The following is an 18,089-nucleotide window of genomic DNA, read 5'->3' as shown; positions in this document are numbered from 1 at the left end:
TGGGATCAATCAGCTACTAACAACCAAACGAGCAAGATGGACCGAATGACTGGGGAGCGTCTCATAGGACCTGTCCCAGGCCCCAAAATTCCTGGCTGCGGCCCTGATTAAGATAACCGGCAACTGTTGGTGAGCGCTGCCTTATCTGGGGAGTCTTGCAGCCACTTAATCACATTCTGCAAAATATGCTGCATAACCTCTTTGACAGAGGAACTCCACCTCAAAGCTCCTGAAAAGGAAAGCTAAAGTTTTGAAAGCACTGAAATTAAGAAAAAAAGAAAGAAATGTTTGCTGTGGGTGTTTGTGTTCTATTCTTTCATTTTACAATTACAATTATTTTAAAGATGGCAAGTGACCAACCAACCTCGTTCACATTATTGGCCTTTCAGAAACACTTTTGCATCAATGTTCTGCAACCAACTAATGTGTAGAATTGACACATGTGGTGCTAGTAACTCAGTTATGCAAACTGAAATCTTTAAAAAACAATAAACACATTAATTTAAAAAGAAATCTAATTTATTCAGTGACGAAACATAAAACAGTGCCTCATACCAGATGCAATGCAAACACAGTTACGAGGGGGAACAAAGTTAGGAAGCTCATTTTAATTCAACAGTTTTATTTTTTAAACATAGTTAAGACAATGGCGATACCTGTTCTTGAAATGAGGGAGGATACATTGTAATTACTAGCACTGCCCCCCCCCCCTGTATTGGTAGATGGGTGTATTTTGCAGATCTACACGCCCACATGAGAGGATTATTTAAGAAAGCACACATTCCCTGGCAGTCATCTGTTTAACTAGCTGTTAACAGGTAGCATATCTCTTCTGAAGAAACTACAGCAACTTGTTGCTCGCAATTGTCCTGTAAGTATTCTTGATACTGCAGATTTTATTGTATGTGATGATGGAATGTTTCTGCTTTAGAAAATATTTTGAGCATTTAATATCCAGGTGTGTGTTGAATTGCTTTGTAGCACAATGCAGGATATGTAAATACGTTTGTTACTAATTCTAATTGATTCATGGCAGTCGTACAAGTTTTGTTACAGTAATCAGAGCTCTTCTAGTCATTGTAAAGAACAAAGGGTACAGCAATAGTCCAAATACATGACTGAACAATAATTCAGTGAATGTCTGTGTTACCATGAAATATTAACATCCTTCTACTAAAGAGACAGAGACGGAGGTATAGACAGCAGTCCAAGACAGAGATAAAGAGAGACAGACAGAGGTATAGACAGCAGTCCAGTCATGAAAGACCAGCAGAGTGTACACTCCTCAGGATGCTCCACACAGCACAGTGAAGTCATTTAAGAGTCAGCTGAACCTTCACTAATGCTCTTGTTTTCCCTACCAGCTTGTGCAGCTCCGAATCAGGAATTCCAAAAGCCACCCAACAGGTAAGTTGATTAAATGTCTTCATTTATTCCTGTAACACTGTAAAGGTTATTTTAAAGACAAACGGACTAAGAAATGTAGAGAACTAGAGGGGGAGTCGTATGGATGATGTGAATTGGAGAGGAGGGTTGTTCTGCCACGGCTGGACACTGTCTCGCGGTGGTGCACAGGGCTGAATGGTTTCAGATCTGAAGCCAGCCTCTCCCTCTATAGTCAGGAGATCGACTCCTGGAAAGAGCTTCTCTGGCATGATACTGGCTGGTGTAAAAGGGAAACACTGTTCAGAGAGTGGAGGCTGGAGGGAACCTGCATTATCCTCTGGGCCTCTTCACTGACACTAAGGGAGTCTTTGTGAAGTGGTGCAATAATTCAAACTGGGAGGGGAGAAAATAGAAAAATAATTGGTCACAGTAAATTAAAAAAAAATCTTCTGGATTCCTTCAAAAGTAAAATACTCAAACATACATGAAAAGGGATCAGATCCTATACAATATAATGTATCGCTTATCAAATAATTGTAAATAACTAAAAGAAATGGAGATGGTATAAAAATCTTATTATTAACACTAAAGACACACCTTGCGATCGACACCAGACTTCTTTGTTAATGTTATCTGCATGCTTTTAAGATGAAGGGTTTTAAGTCATGAATGATCCAATAGTACATGGTATATTACAGTCATGTGAACATTGCTGCTTTATTTTCCATTAGCCTACCATGCCTTCCATCTATTAATGCTATTAAACAAGTTTTTAATTAAAATGCTGAGAAGGAATTGTGTGAGCAGGTCCAGTTCTTTCTACGTGTTCTTGATTCATTATCAGCACTGTTGGCAGTATAGCTTGAGCTAATGAATTCTACCCTACACTGAATTAAAACTGTTATCAGTGTTCTGCGTTTTTAGAAAAGCAAACACATCATTGAAACAAAATAAACTATTTTAAAACACTTCTGCCTTTAAACTGAGTTTATATATCATCATAAATAAACAAGATAGAGGAATGGAAAACTGTTGAAAATGTAGCATTTGAAAACGGATGGCTCCCTTTGAAAGAGGGGCCACAGACATGACTCTAGGAAGTTCAACCCGGCTTCTAGGCCATGGGATCATTGATATATGACCCTGAGAAGGGTCATTTTTGGAAATTTTTCACATTTTGGACCCACCGTACCAATTTTCAAGTCTCGGGGACCCCCGAAACCCGAGATATAGCACCCTGAAAAATGTCTATGGGGAAATCCCATTATAAAACACCTTTGGGGCGAAGCCCGCCATCTGGCGCCGGGGTTGCGTAGGAACCCGTGGTCGGCGATTTTCTTTAGCTGAGAGTCATGTGCACATGAAGAGATTGCTCCCTACTTCGTTGCCCCAGGGGTCGTGGAGATATGAGGTACGATAAGAGACCACCCCCTCCCTATGGCAAATCCCATTATAAAAACACCATCGGGGTAAGGCTCGGCAAATGGCGGTCTTGGGTCGTACGAACTTAAAGGAACCCAATTTCTTTAGCTAAGACTGTTGTGCATCTAAAGAGAGTACTAGCGAGTTCATTGGCGAGGATTTGTGTGAAAAATGTGCATTATATATGCAACCTGAAACATGCACATATTATAGTGTATTCATGCAACAGGAGCACCGATTAAGTCCATGTGAAGTGTTTTGGGATCACAATCTTGAGGTTTTATCTTGAGGTAAACATTTTCAATGTCACACAATTATACGGAGATGGGAAGTAAATGTTACCGTAAAAAAAAAAAATCTCCATTGCACACTATTGTGTATTATTCATACTAACTTTGCCGAATATAAAGCAAATACGAATGTTTCCAAAGAGATACCAAATACTTGTCTTTTTAATTCTGTGCATCCAAATACTTGTAATTAAAATAAAAGGTTTAAGAATTAAAGCTACTGTTTGTTATTCTGTCCTAAACCAGCAGTTTGTACCTAAACTGTTGTGACATTAAATTATTTATTAAATAAATATGGGGGGGGGGGGGGGGGGGGGTCATCAGATTATTCTCCATTTTATTGTAACTGAGGTACCGTTCAGTTGAATGAAAATTGTAAAGGGGTACCTGAGCTGAAACCTCCAGGTAGAAGGGGTACAGTTTCAAAATAAGATTGAAACACTCTGGCCTAGAGTATAAACTATCAGGAATAGATAAGGGAAATGTTGACTAATACAATACAATAAGATTTATTTGAAGTTGTTGAAAGTCTCTTAAACCCAGAAGCTCTGATAAACCCCTACGCAGATCTATATACTGATGGGCATTATATAAGCAAATGAAATGTCTTTTTTTTTGTTTGTTTGTTTTGGAATACAATGTTCCTTCTCAAAAGTGTTTTAATATTAGCCTTTAATAAAGGAAAACGTCTGCTTTAATTCATGTTCATGTATATTTCAAGTTTCTTCATTGTAATAAGAAATACTTTAACATTTACATTTTATTTATGTTTCTTCACAAGAAAAAAAGTTTTCTTGGAAGAGTAAAACATACATTAGCTTTGATTCATGTACTCAGGGTTACTCTCAAATGAATTCACGATCCAGTTTATGGTAAACTGCGCATGCATGACTTAGAAACTCGGTTGTCAGCTGAGCAGAATATCCCAAAAACTGGGCTGAATTCGAAAATACAGAATTTGGGACGTTATCTAAAAACCAGAGCAGCCCAGAATTTGGGACGTTATCAGAGCGGCCCGGAATTTGAGACATTATCTGCAAACCAAATCGGCCCAGAATTTGGGACATTATCAAAAGCAAAGCGGCCCGGAATTTGGGATGTAAATGAAAACAGGGGCAGCCTATATTTAAAAGTGTGATTACATTTGAAATAAACTAATGTATCATGTAACAAAACTGCAATAGTGTATATATTTGGTATTAAAATACATTGCGCAAACGATTATAGGTAAATGCTGTTTGAAAGAACAGTGTACACCACTACAGAAAAAAACAATTCTTATATTCGTGCACAACATGATAATTCATATAAAGTAATAACCCATAGTTTGTTATATTAGTAGAGAAAAATACGATGTTATATTTTAATTGAAAGGTAGTGGAAAGCAGATCTTCGATCTTCGCGCAATCCCCTCGCTAAATTTGTGCCTCGCAGAAAAAATAGTGCTTTGGCACAAAATGAGAGATATTCCAAAATGGCACAAAGCAGTTGAGCGACATTGGAATATAGCATATTTTTTAACAATTCGCAAATGTCTGCAGTCTCGCTTGGCTGTTGTGTGCAGTTGCTATATTGGTAGTGAATGCGCAGGCAGTTTTGCGAGGCACAAACAGATTTGCAACGCAGCTCTCGCTATTCCTTATCCAATGCTGCCAACGTGTGGCCCTTTAGTAGAACAGCCGGTTCAATACAACTACTGTGTTTTATTGTTAAGATGTCACAGAAACGCGAGACGGCATTCTTTCCATGTAACTCGCTGAAGAGGCGCCTCTGTTATTTTTTATAATCCACGGATCCCCTTGTGATGCTGATATTAAAGAAGACGAGGTTCAGCGGTACAGTCGGGTGTTTTTTTAAGCGTCGTGTTTCAGGGCTGTACAGACGTTCTGTCTCGTTATCCGTTAGCGCTTCAGCTTTATTTGGATGATTGCCTTTACCTTGTTTTAATTTCCCGTTCCTCTCCAGTTTGTGAGATACGAATGTACCAGCTTTACATCATTTTTTTGGAACATATTCTCATTTTGTTGATAATTAATGAACATTTCTGTACTGTGGTTGTTGTCGAGAGTGATTGAAAACGAGTCATTTTGTGTTTGAATTGAAAGTGATGTTCTCGAGCAATCGAATTTTCCTCTAGAGGAATGATCACTTTTTGACGTCACTGCTGTGTTATTATGCGTTTTTTTGGAATGGCTCGGGATGCAAATCTAGCCTTCATCCATGTATTATATATACAGGCTCCCTTGAGAAAGACATGTACAACATATCGAAACGCTGGGCAGCTGGCTCTGTGAGATATATATATATATATATATATATATATGAACACAGCTCAGTTGTCCTTTTGAAATGACTCAAATTAACCTTAACCTCTGTGCAAAAACAGACATTTCAGATACATTCTTAAAATACAGCAAAATGAATATTTACAGGATAAGCAGGAGAGTACTGTGTGTATAAATAATACAGTTTTGTGTAATTGCACTTATTTGAAATCATTCTCATGCATTTATCATGCTTGCTACGTGTTCTTAATGGACTCGTATAAGCAAATAGTTACTATCAGGTTTAGCTGCTCTTATCGAATTCGCTCTTATAATTTACTCTGTGTGCTTTGTTTTGCTCTTTCTTGAATTGCTCTTATTGTTCTTTTATAACTGCTCTTGTATTGTGGTGTTCTCTAATGTGATATTTTCTAATGTGATGCTTTGTACTGTGAGAACTTGTAACAAGTGTAAGTCGCCCTGGATAAGGATGTCTAGAAAGAAAGAAAGAATAAAGTAATTGTTGAATATCACTACCTGTACTACCCATTGCAAACAGCAGAGCAATGGCTTGTCACTGAGCTGTGTTCAGATAAAAAAAAATGTAGTTTTATTAAAACCAACAGTTCTACTAAATGACCACACGATGGCAGCATTGGATAAGGAATAGCGAGAGCTGAGTTCTGCACCCCCTTAATAGTGCCTCATCTGCACTCCATGTAAAATCCTTCTATTGGTTTTAATTTTTCTCACGACTCGGTTTTCAGAATGAATCCAGTTTGTGCAAAAATTAAACACTGCAGTAATGTTTCTTGTTGCATCTAAATCAATAACCAGGCTTTTATGTCTTTTTAATTGGTCAAACTGCATAACAGGGAGTAGAGATCATGTAGATTTTGTTTAAAAATGTGTTGGTTAGGGTTAGGGGAAGGAATACATTATATATCAAAACATATCATTCATGGGTAAAGAAACTAAAGAGATGAAGATCTTATTCCGGTTTCTTGCCCTGAACTGAAAAAAAATAATCTGAAAAATGAGTTTATAAAGTGTATTGAAATGAAACTGCTGAGGATGAGAATTCACTGGACAATGAAATGAGGAGGGATCAGATGTGAAGTACAAATCTCCCACACACACACATATACAATAACATGAGCAAACAGGTAGAACACATCTAATACAGAATAAAGACAATCCATGTGAATGAGATTAGAAAGAAACAGTGATTAATACATATACAATAACATGAGCAAACAGGTAGAACACATCTAATACAGAATAAAGACAATCCATGTGTATGAGATTAGAAACAGTGATTAATACATATACAATAACATGAGCAAACAGGTAGAACTCATCTAATACAGAATAAAGACAATCCATGTGTATGAGATTAGAAACAGTGATTAATACATATACAATAACATGAGCAAACAGGTAGAACTCATCTAATACAGAATAAAGACAATCCATGTGTATGAGATTAGAAACAGTGATTAATACATATCCAATAATATGAGAAAACAGGTAGAACACATCTAATACAGAATAAAGACAATCCATTTGTATGAGATTAGAAACAGTGATTAATACATATACAATAATATGAGCAAACAGGTAGAACTCATCTAATACAGAATAAAGACAATCCATGTGTATGAGATTAGAAACAGTGATTAATACATATCCAATAATATGAGAAAACAGGTAGAACACATCTAATACAGAATAAAGACAATCCATTTGTATGAGATTAGAAACAGTGATTAATACATATCCAATAATATGAGAAAACAGGTAGAACTCATCTAATACAGAATAAAGACAATCCATGTGTATGAGCTTAGAAACTGATTAATACATATACAATAACATGAGCAAACAGGTAGAACTCATCTAATACAGAATAAAGACAATCCATGTGTATGAGATTAGAAACAGTGATTAATACATATCCAATAATATGAGAAAACAGGTAGAACACATCTAATACAGAATAAAGACAATCCATTTGTATGAGATTAGAAACAGTGATTAATACATATACAATAATATGAGAAAACAGGCAGAACACATCTAATACAGAATAAAGACAATCCATGTGTATGAGATTAGAAACAGTGATTAATACATATCCAATAATATGAGAAAACAGGTAGAACTCATCTAATACAGAATAAAGACAATCCATGTGTATGAGCTTAGAAACTGATTAATACATATACAATAATATGAGAAAACAGGTAGAACTCATCTAATACAGAATAAAGACAATCCATGTGTATGAGCTTAGAAACTGATTAATACATATACAATAACATGAGCAAACAGGTAGAACTCATCTAATACAGAATAAAGACAATTCATGTGTATGAGATTAGAAACAGTGATTAATACATATCCAATAATATGAGAAAACAGGTAGAACACATCTAATACAGAATAAAGACAATCCATTTGTATGAGATTAGAAACAGTGATTAATACATATACAATAATATGAGCAAACAGGTAGAACTCATCTAATACAGAATAAAGACAATCCATGTGTATGAGATTAGAAACAGTGATTAATACATATCCAATAATATGAGAAAACAGGTAGAACACATCTAATACAGAATAAAGACAATCCATTTGTATGAGATTAGAAACAGTGATTAATACATATCCAATAATATGAGAAAACAGGTAGAACTCATCTAATACAGAATAAAGACAATCCATGTGTATGAGATTAGAAACAGTGATTAATACATATACAATAATATGAGAAAACAGGTAGAACTCATCTAATACAGAATAAAGACAATCCATGTGTATGAGCTTAGAAACTGATTAATACATATACAATAACATGAGCAAACAGGTAGAACTCATCTAATACAGAATAAAGACAATCCATTTGTATGAGATTAGAAACAGTGATTAATACATATACAATAATATGAGAAAACAGGCAGAACACATCTAATACAGAATAAAGACAATCCATGTGTATGAGATTAGAAACAGTGATTAATACATATCCAATAATATGAGCAAACAGGTAGAACTCATCTAATACAGAATAAAGACAATCCATGTGTATGAGATTAGAAAGAAACCCTTATGTGTGTGTTTCCCATCACACCTGACATCACTGACATCACTAAGCACATGACACATTCTCCCTGAAGACTGGCCATACGGACCCAACACTGGAAATCACAGTCCTTGTGATTGGGAACATGTTCAGTAACTGCAGGAGGAATGTTTTACTATCCGGTAATCTGTGAATAAACAAGGTTAAAGAATAAAAAATATATATTATCAACCATAGGATGAACCCGCCCCGCCCCTTATTGAATAATAATGAATACAATAGAATATAATGCAAGAGGTGCAACTCGATAGAGCAGGGATACTAATCCTCAAATGTAATAACTAAACACACACAAACCACATGCCAATTCCAATTAGCAGTGATGCAGCAGCGCGGTAGGAAAGCACTGCTATTTGAAAGTGTTTATATGTGGAGGACGAGCGTGGTGTCGTCAGCCACGTTGTTGTTTTGTTTTTATTTTGTATGTGTTTATTTTCGAGCGGGGTTCCCCCTCCGCCCCTGTGTGGTATTAGATTTGTTTGTTGTATGATTATTGTATTTATGGCTGCGTGTTATTGTTTACTGTGTTTGTTTTATTTGTTAATATAGTTAAATGACGTGTTTTGTTTTATTTGTTGAAACGTGTTCTGGCAGAGGCGAGGTTAGTAAACTCGTCATCTGCCAGGAATGATTTAAAAACCTCGTGCAGAAGGCGGCCATCTCCCGAATTAATTAAGTGAATACTTTGTTGCTAAATCGGGAGATGGTCACCTGTATAAAAAGCCTGCAGCTCGCCAGGCAGGTGTCCCGCCTCCCCTTTAGTTTTTTATGTTGGAGATTTGTTTTGTTTAATGATTTATTTTGCGCTGTGAGCAGTGTTTATTTTTGTTTATATATTGTATTTATTTTTGTGTTGTTTAATAAAAGGCACACGCCCGCGCCTTTGAACTGCAGTACCTGCCTGTCTGTTTTTGTTCCGCCTTCTGGCCTGACGTCACCGCAATGCCATTTCCTGCCACAAGTGACTTGCCACGTTATTAGAGGCAATATATATATATATATATATATATATATATAATTATGAAATTGTGTATTTAATATACACACCTCAATTACAATGCATGTAAATTGATCTTATAAATAAATACCCAGGGAACAGAAACTCTGTGAATTTACCTCTCAGGAGTAAATCACTGCAATGAAGATTCTGCTGAAAATACACTGTCAGAGACATTATGACATCACTTTCCTTTATGATGTCACCTTCAAGTCATTGGGTGTGTTAAGTAACTGAGCTGCTCAGAGGGAGCAGGACTGAGCGTGTTGTTGAGTGGGTTCATTCACTGAGCTGCTCAGAGCAGGACTGAGCGTGTTGTTGAGTGGGTTCATTCACTGAGCTGCTCAGAGCAGGACTGAGTGTGTCGTTGAGTGGGTTCATTCACTGAGCTGCTCAGAGGGAGCAGGACTGAGCGTGTCATTGAGTGGATTCATTCACTGAGCTGCTCAGAGGGAGCAGGACTGAATGTGTCGTTGAGTGGGTTCATTCACTGAGCTGCTCAGAGGGAGCAGGACTGAGCGTGTCGTTGAGTGGGTTCATTCACTGAGCTGCTCAGAGGGAGCAGGACTGAGTGTGTCGTTGAGTGGGTTCATTCACTGAGCTGCTCAGAGGGAGCAGGACTGAGTGTGCCATTGAGTGGGTTCATTCACTGAGCTGCTCAGAGGGAGCAGGACTGAGTGTGCCATTGAGTGGATTCATTCACTGAGCTGCTCAGAGGGAGCAGGACTGAGTGTGCCATTGAGTGGGTTCATTCACTGAGCTGCTCAGAGGGAGCAGGACTGAGTGTGCCATTGAGTGGGTTCATTCACTGAGCTGCTCTGAGCGGCTCACTTACTTAACCAGTGCTGAACATGAACAGCACCTGTCTGTTGTCATGGCACTGTGCTTATAAACAGATAACTGCATTAAAATGACAGCACTGTGCAAGGGGAGGGGCCAGTCTTCTTCAATACAATGAATAATTATTCATTTGAAATATCTACAATGCAAGCTTGTCCTGTTGCTTTTGCTGCTCTTTCTCTGCTCTGCATACCAGTGATGCCCTTCTACCCAGCGTGCAGATCTACTGTGCTGCTTCACTGCTTTCATTCAGTGTGTGTGAACAAGGTTTATATTGGTGATACCTTTTTATTAATAAAACAATACAAAAGAGAATTACTTTTTACAATCAAAACATGTAATTTAAGAAATCAGCCCTTCTTTAGTTTTCTTTCATCCTTGTCAGTTAATTGAAATGATTTCTTAGGTTAAAGTTTCTTAACCCTTTTAAAGGATACTGTAATTGGTCTGTTTAATACAAACCTCTCACTCTCTGACATATAATATCTGATTTCATTATTCACTCAATACATTTAGTTTATTAACCTGCTCTGTCACTCCACTGGGTAGTTATTCATATAATAAAAAGCATTTCAGTCAAAGAGCTTTAGTTTTCTAACGCCTCTCAGGGTTTTCTTGTGGAATGGGACGCTTTTTAATCACAATAAGACACCTCAGGACATCTTTTCAAAGCTTTTATGCCAGTCTTTAATTAACTCCTATTTATTTTAAAGAGGTAAACCACCTGTTCATTTTACAAAACTAGAACCACACAGCTGAGTAATACACTGTATTTCAAGCCCTCTTCAGCACTCTCAATGTGTTTAGTTTTTCATGTTGTAACATTAACATGATGTCTTGTCCTTTTTAAAATCAATAGCAGTTAATTAAAGCCTGGAGGAAGCGCTTTGATAATGCGTCCCCTCGAGTCTCACAGAGCAGCGCACTCCTTGGCGTGTCTCATTGCTGGTGACTCTTCTGCTGCTGCGGACGCGGCTCTGTTGCCTGGTTTAGTTCGCAGCGCAGTCTGAGGAAGATTCTAAATCTGTGCCGCTGGACAGCAGGGAGGAATACTGTCCTGGATAAAGAATAGGATACAATCATACAGTTTAAGAGAAACGAAATAAAAGCATGTGGTAGAAATAGCAGAGGTTACTGCCTGGAAGTTTACTCGTAAAGAATGACCTTTCTGCTCCCCTGTGCTGTATTTACCAAAAACAAGTTCACACACCCTGACCCTCCAAGACTAGCGAAGAGAAAGCTATGAAACTGCGCCCATGCCTACGCCATTGTGGATCTGTTTGTGACAACAGCGCTCAACTTGAATTAACCTGATATACTTCTAAAAAACATTACCAGGGGTATAGCGTTAGTGTTTGCACATTTCGTTCTGAAGAAGAGGGCAGAAAATATAAATATCGACACACAAAACACAGACTATTTATCTGCGAAAAACTCGCTGCATCGGTGCTGCTTCAGTCACAGCGTCACGGCTGATAATATAACTCCCGTCGCGGTCAACTATCACGGTAGAGCCCTCGTCGCCGGGCACTCTCTCAAATATCTTTTTTTAATTTTTTTTTTAATTATAATCTGCAAATTCTTAGACAAGACGGATAATTACTCACAATAAATAGCACTGGTGTACACACACAGAAGCAGCTATGAGAAATAAAGACATGAACCATTTCTTTCCATTAAATATATTGGTTAATTGTGGGCTCTAGTTGTTAACATCACTGAGCCCCTTGTGCCTGTGGATTGCAACCACAATGTGGAAACATATAGAGAATGGATGGGAATGGCCAATGAACACTGATTTCTAATACTGGACCCTGTCTTAATACTGTATTACATTCTGAATATGAATATAGCTGAGTTATTAACTGTAGATAATACTTATAATACCAGATACACATTTAGCATTAAAAAGCAATCCATGTGATTTCTTTAACAGCCAGTCAGTCTGCCCGGACTGCACCTGAACCATCTTAAAAACACGAAGCCTCCAATAAGCTCATTTGTAAAAGTTAGTAAAGAATGGCGCTATATAATCTAAGGAAGCTGAATGTGAACTCCTAGCTGGAGCAACGAGAGAGGGAGAGAGGGGGCGGGGCAGAGAAGGAGTCTCCTCCATTTGCATGTTCTAAATGCCTCGTTTGGCTTTGGGATAGAAAAATGCGTTGTGGGACCGGCCGATATTTCCACATGAACATTGGATCGGGGTTTGGTTTGGTCACAATTCCGAGATACTGGCCAACACTCATCAAGGGTTTAATATCAATTCGAAATTACCGACACTTTTTACATATTAAATAAAATACAAATTCAAGTTAACACACATACATTTTGTCACTTTTCATTCATTTATATGCACTGTACGGTTTGTTTGATAGGACACACTGCTCAGCTGACTGTGGCGAAAACTGCCTTTGTGATCCAGCACATGCTGAAGTAAAATGTTGAACAGTCTTTATGACAGTTTACTGCATAGCAGTACAAGCACATTTATTCTTTTTAGAAAGTGTTGCTAATTGCGAATTGGTGTAAAACGATTTATGAATACTGATCACTATCTCAGAAGTCTGCTATTAAAATTGAACTTTTTGGCCTAAATGCAAAGCGTTATTTTTGGTGCAAACCTAACACGGTGCATCACCCAAAGAACACCATCCCTACTGTGAAGCATGGTGGTGGCAGCATCATGTTATGGGGATGTTTCTCATCGGCAGGGACTGGGGCACTTGTCAGGATTGAAGGGAAAAATGAATGGAGCAAAGTACAGAGAAGTCCTTGAGGAAAACCTGTTGCCCTCTGTAAGAAAGCTGAAACTGGGATGGAAGTTCATCTTTCAGCATGACAATGACCCAAAGCACACAGCCAAAGCTACACTGGAGTGGCTAAGGAACAAAAAGGTAAATGTCCTTGAGTGGCCCAGTCAGAGCCCCGACCTAAATCCAATCGAAAATTTGTGGCATGACCTTAAGATTGCTGTCCATCAGCGCTCCACAAGGAACTTGACAGAGCTTAAACAGTTTTGTAAAGAAGAATGGTCAAATCTAGGTGTGTGCAAAGTTGGTAGACCTATCCCAACAGACTCACAGCTGTAATTGCTGCCAAAGGTGCTTCCACCAAGTATTAACTCAGGGGGGTGGAGACTTATCCAATTATGATCTTTCAGTTTTGTATTTGATATATATACCAGCAGAGACACTGCAGCATTGGCCCTCCAGGAACTGAGTTTGATTGATTTTAATTATTTTAATGTAATTTAGTTTAAAGTAATTACTAGAAACTAAAAGTTAATGTTAAAGTAGCTACAACTTGTGTGCAATCTTTATTGATATTCCAGTTTGTTTACATTTACTCAAGTAAGATAGAGACTGTCTTTAAGACATTCATGAATGGAAGGAAGTGTGGAAGGTCACAGAAGCAGAGTTGAGAAAGTAGAAGGCGTGTAATCAGGATTCAAGAAGAAAGTTTCTTTCCACACATTGCTCCAACCTACCTGCTGCTGAGTAGAAATCAGAACATCGTTTAAATTTAAAGAGATACAGCTTGCTTTATTGAAAAGATTCAAACTGGGACTGTGCCAAAACCAAGTTGTAATCGAAAGAAGAGAATGGACTGGTGCAAGTTTCTTTAAGGGTGCAATATAAAATACCAGCAGAGCTGCTATACAGAGTGTTGTGCACAGCAGAGCTGCTATACAGAGTGTTGTGCACAGCAGAGCTGCTATACAGAGTGTTGTGCACAGCAGAGCTGCTATACAGAGTGTTGTGCACAGCAGAGCTGCTATACAGAGTGTTGTGCACAGCAGAGCTGCGATAGTGTTCTACACAGCAGAGCTGCTATACAGAGTGTTGTGCACAGCAGAGCTGCGATAGTGTTGTGCACAGTAGAGCTCCTATAGAGCATGTGCACAGCAGAGCTGCTATACAACTTGTTAGGCACAGCCAGTATAGCAGTTCTGTGTACATCGGTGGTTCTCAATCCTGGTCCTGGGGACCCCCTGCTGTGTGTCTGCTGGTTTTTCTTCCAACTGATGAGCTGCTCTCAATTACTTAAACCCTTAATTCAATAAAAATATAGAATGGGCCAGGAACAAAAACACAGACACTGCAGGTATGGTGTAATTGCGCTTGCACCATTTTATTTTGAACAACAAAAATAAACTATTCAAACAAAAACAAAGCAGCCACACAAAATAGTCACGATCACTAAACCATATAGGTCAGGCTGGGTAATCGCCTTCACTGTTCCTATATTTTTTTAAACTCCTCGCTCTCTCGCTTGCTCCGTCCTCTCCTCCTTCACACGTTCCCACCTCTGCCATTGCTCCCGGCCTTTCTCGAGAAGGTCCGGTCGGAGAAGGCGTCAGTTCTCCTAGTGGCCCAGGAGAATCTGGTTTTCATCCCTGTGCCAGCTATTGAACGTCCCGTCCTGGGAGATCCCGCTTCACCAGGATCTTCTCAGTCAGGCGAGAGGAACACTGACACCCGGAGCCGGGCAGGCTCCAGCTATGGGTCTGGCCCCTGAAAGGGACCGCTGGTCAGCCTTAGGGCTGTCTGACACAGTCATGGGTACGTTGCAGAATGCTAGGGTGCATTCCACTAGGTCATTCTATGCCTATAACTGGAAATGTTTTCAAGATTGGTGCCGACTAATGGTCATGATCCAATCTCCTATCCCATGACTGCCATCTTGCAGTTTCTGAAGGTTTACCTAGCGGCTATTTCTGCTTGCCATGCCCCCATTGACTCAGTGTCCCCGGGTGCGCATTTTTTGGCTACCTGGTTTCTCCGAGGCGCTCAGCAATTGCACCCTCCTAGGAGGGCCACTCTCCCCGAAAGGAGCCTTGAGATTGTACTGGAGGCTCTCACGCAGGCCCAGTTTGAGCCTATATACTCCATCGAGTTGAAGCACCTGTCCATGAAGACAGCCTTCCTCCTTGCTATCACCTCTGCAAAGCAGGTGAGTGAGCTGCAGGCGATGTCTGTGCATAGCTCCTGTATGCATATTTGGGATGATGATAGCAGAGTGTCACTGCGTGCAAACTCTGCTTTTCTCCCCAAGGTGTTACAGCCTTCCACCTGAATCAGTCCGTGGAAATGGAGTCCTTTCATCCTCCATCGTTTGTGTCGGAGGAGGATAAGAAGTTGAACCTTCTCTGCCCAGTTCAGGCATTGAGATGTTATGTGGATAGGATGAGAGTGCTGCGTCAGTCTGACCAGCTCTTCTTCTGCCATGGATCACGGACCCTGGGACAGCCAAGCAGCGGCTGTCGCATTGGATTGCGGACACAGTCTCGACTGCGTATGATGGTGCTGGCTTACCCCCACCTGGGCGGATAGCCGCACATTCCACGAGAGGTGTGGCTACGTCATGGGCCCTCTTCCGAGGTGCCTCCATGGCTGAGATTTGTGATGCGGCTAGCTGGGCTACCGTCTGAATGTGGTCGATCCCTCATTGCCCTCTGTGGCCACTAGGGTCCTTGAGATTGCACGCTCATGTTGCTGACCTTGGTCAGGCAGGACCTGGCGCCCTCATATGCTGCCGTTCTTTTCTCCCTCGCGATGGCTCTAGTACACGTTTCCCATATCGATGTTTGGTGGCCATCTTTGAATTGAAAGGGAACGTCATTTTACCTACCGTAAACCTGGTTCCCTGAAAGAGACGATGGCCACCAACTGCGAGGTCGCATCGGTCGACATCACGGTTTCAACGCGAAAGAGAACGAACCTCCCCAGCGTGACGGTTAAGTACCCTCGGGAGGCGGGACCGAGGGGGTCACCAAGGGGAGGGGGCCTATTGGCAGCTTTGATAGACCTCAGTGACACCTACCAATAGGCAGGAGTGTATCCCATAACAATGTTTGGAACCTGAGTGTACTCCACGGCGCTTTCAAATTAGACTTTACATGTAGAACCTACACAAACTACTCCACATTGATAAAGTTAAAAAATATCATATATAAAAAAGAATAGCATATAAATAAGACTTGCAGAGAAAAACAGATTAATCTTAGTTGCATAAGTATTCAACCCCTTTTCTACTGCAGCCCCAAATCAGCTCAGGAGCAAGTGATTTGTTTGAAAGGTCACAAAATTAATGAAATGTTTTCAGCCGGTGTGTACTCAAAAGTGGTTTAACATGTACATAATTTCCCTCGGGTATATAAAGACTTAAGCTGGAACTCACATAGTGATCCAACAAAGCAACGATAAAGACCAAAACAAGTCAGTGATAAAGTGGTAGAGAAGCACAGAGCAGGAGAAGGGTACAAGAACATTTCAAAGACGCTGATTATTCCTCTCAGCACAATGAAGTCCATCATTAAGAAGTGGAAGATGCATCATACCACCCAGATCAGGTCGCCCTCCCAAAACTGAGCAGCTGGGATAGCAGGAAACTGGTTTGGTATGTCACTCTGAAGCCAACGACCTTGAGAGATCTGCAAAGTTCTGAGTCTCAGATGGGAGTCAGTGTTCACACATCAACAATAAGATGGTCCCTACACAAAGCTGGCCTGTATGGACGGGTGGCAAGAAAGAAGCCATTACTCAAAAAGCATCATCTTAAAGCACATATGGAGTTTGTGAAAAAGCATGGAGATGATACTGCAGACATGTGGAAAAAGGTTTTGCGGTCAGACGAGACAGTTTGAACTTTTCAGTCTAAATTCCAAACGTTACGTCTGGTGCAAGGCCAACACTGCACATCACCCAGTCAACACCATCCCAACTGTCAAGCATGGTGGTGGCAGCATCATGTTATGGGGATTCTTCTCTTCAGCAGGGATGGGGAAGCTTGTCAGGATAGAGGGGAGAATGTATGGTGCAAAGTACAGGCAAATCCTTGAGGAAAACCTGTTTGAGTCAGCCAAGACTCTGAAACTAGGGAAGAAATTCACATTTCAGCAGGACAATGACGCGAAGTGGTTGAACAACAAGAGAATTAAATGTTCTGGATGGGCCAGTCAAAGTCCTGACTTAAACCCAATCTAAAATTTATGGAGAGACTTGAAGATTGCAGTCCATCTATGATCCCCAACAAACTCATCAGAACTGGAGCCATTTTCCCCCACATGAGCCAAATCTTACACTCTAGACATGCGGTTATTACAACAATTCTGCAGTTCAAAACCATCTTGCTACATGGTGTATGCCAATTACTAACAGATTTCCACATTTAAGTCAAGCAGTGTCTCACCAAGCAAGTACAGTAATTGAATTTAAGAATTCAATAGGCCTGTGTGATTAAGGACTCAATTGGCTCAAAAAAGACAAAGGCTCTGTGGGTCAGATTTACAAATTTGCTTTTTGAAATTAGTACCTAGTCAGAAGACTTATCCGTATTTTGTTTTCTGAGTTTGTGTCTTAGTTCAGAGATTTTTCTGTTGATTGTTGAACCAATCTGACTTTGTTGCATTTGGAATACACACACAAAGCATAAGTTGTTTGCAGATTAGCATCATTAATAGATGGTTAGCCAAATATCTAAACACTGGATTTTAAAACTAAAAACCATGCCTAAATGAAGCAAGATACTAAAACTACATCATCTCCAATCCCACAGTACCATACATTACTTCATGCAAGCCTTTGTTCACAAAATTTGGGGGGTGGGGGCTGACACCTCTGCAAATGGTCCATCAACAAGAGATCAGTTTGTATAGCCACGATTGGCGATGCATGTTAAAAACAGTACCTTTTTAAATAAAAATCAGGATTACCGTATACAGCATGATCTTTAGTAGAGTC

At 39.7% G+C, this 18,089-nt stretch overlaps 1 protein-coding gene across 1 annotated transcript in view; it reads left to right on the top strand.

The window, feature by feature from the left end:
• The first annotated feature begins 764 nt into the window (after window positions 1–764).
• Window positions 765–18,089, top strand: part of LOC131727309 (phospholipase A and acyltransferase 4-like) — a 24,196-nt gene continuing 6,871 nt past the window's right edge. Inside the window, exons 1-2 of the mRNA XM_059018830.1 lie at window positions 765–871; window positions 1,365–1,407. The gene's annotated coding sequence lies outside the window, so the exon portion shown is untranslated. The remainder of the gene's footprint in view (window positions 872–1,364; window positions 1,408–18,089) is intronic.

The sequence above is a fragment of the Acipenser ruthenus genome, unplaced genomic scaffold, assembly GCF_902713425.1.
Source record: "Acipenser ruthenus unplaced genomic scaffold, fAciRut3.2 maternal haplotype, whole genome shotgun sequence".
Lineage (NCBI taxonomy): Eukaryota > Metazoa > Chordata > Actinopteri > Acipenseriformes > Acipenseridae > Acipenser > Acipenser ruthenus.
Note: the sequence above shows the minus strand (reverse complement) of the source record. Positions and strands in the feature narration are given on the sequence as shown.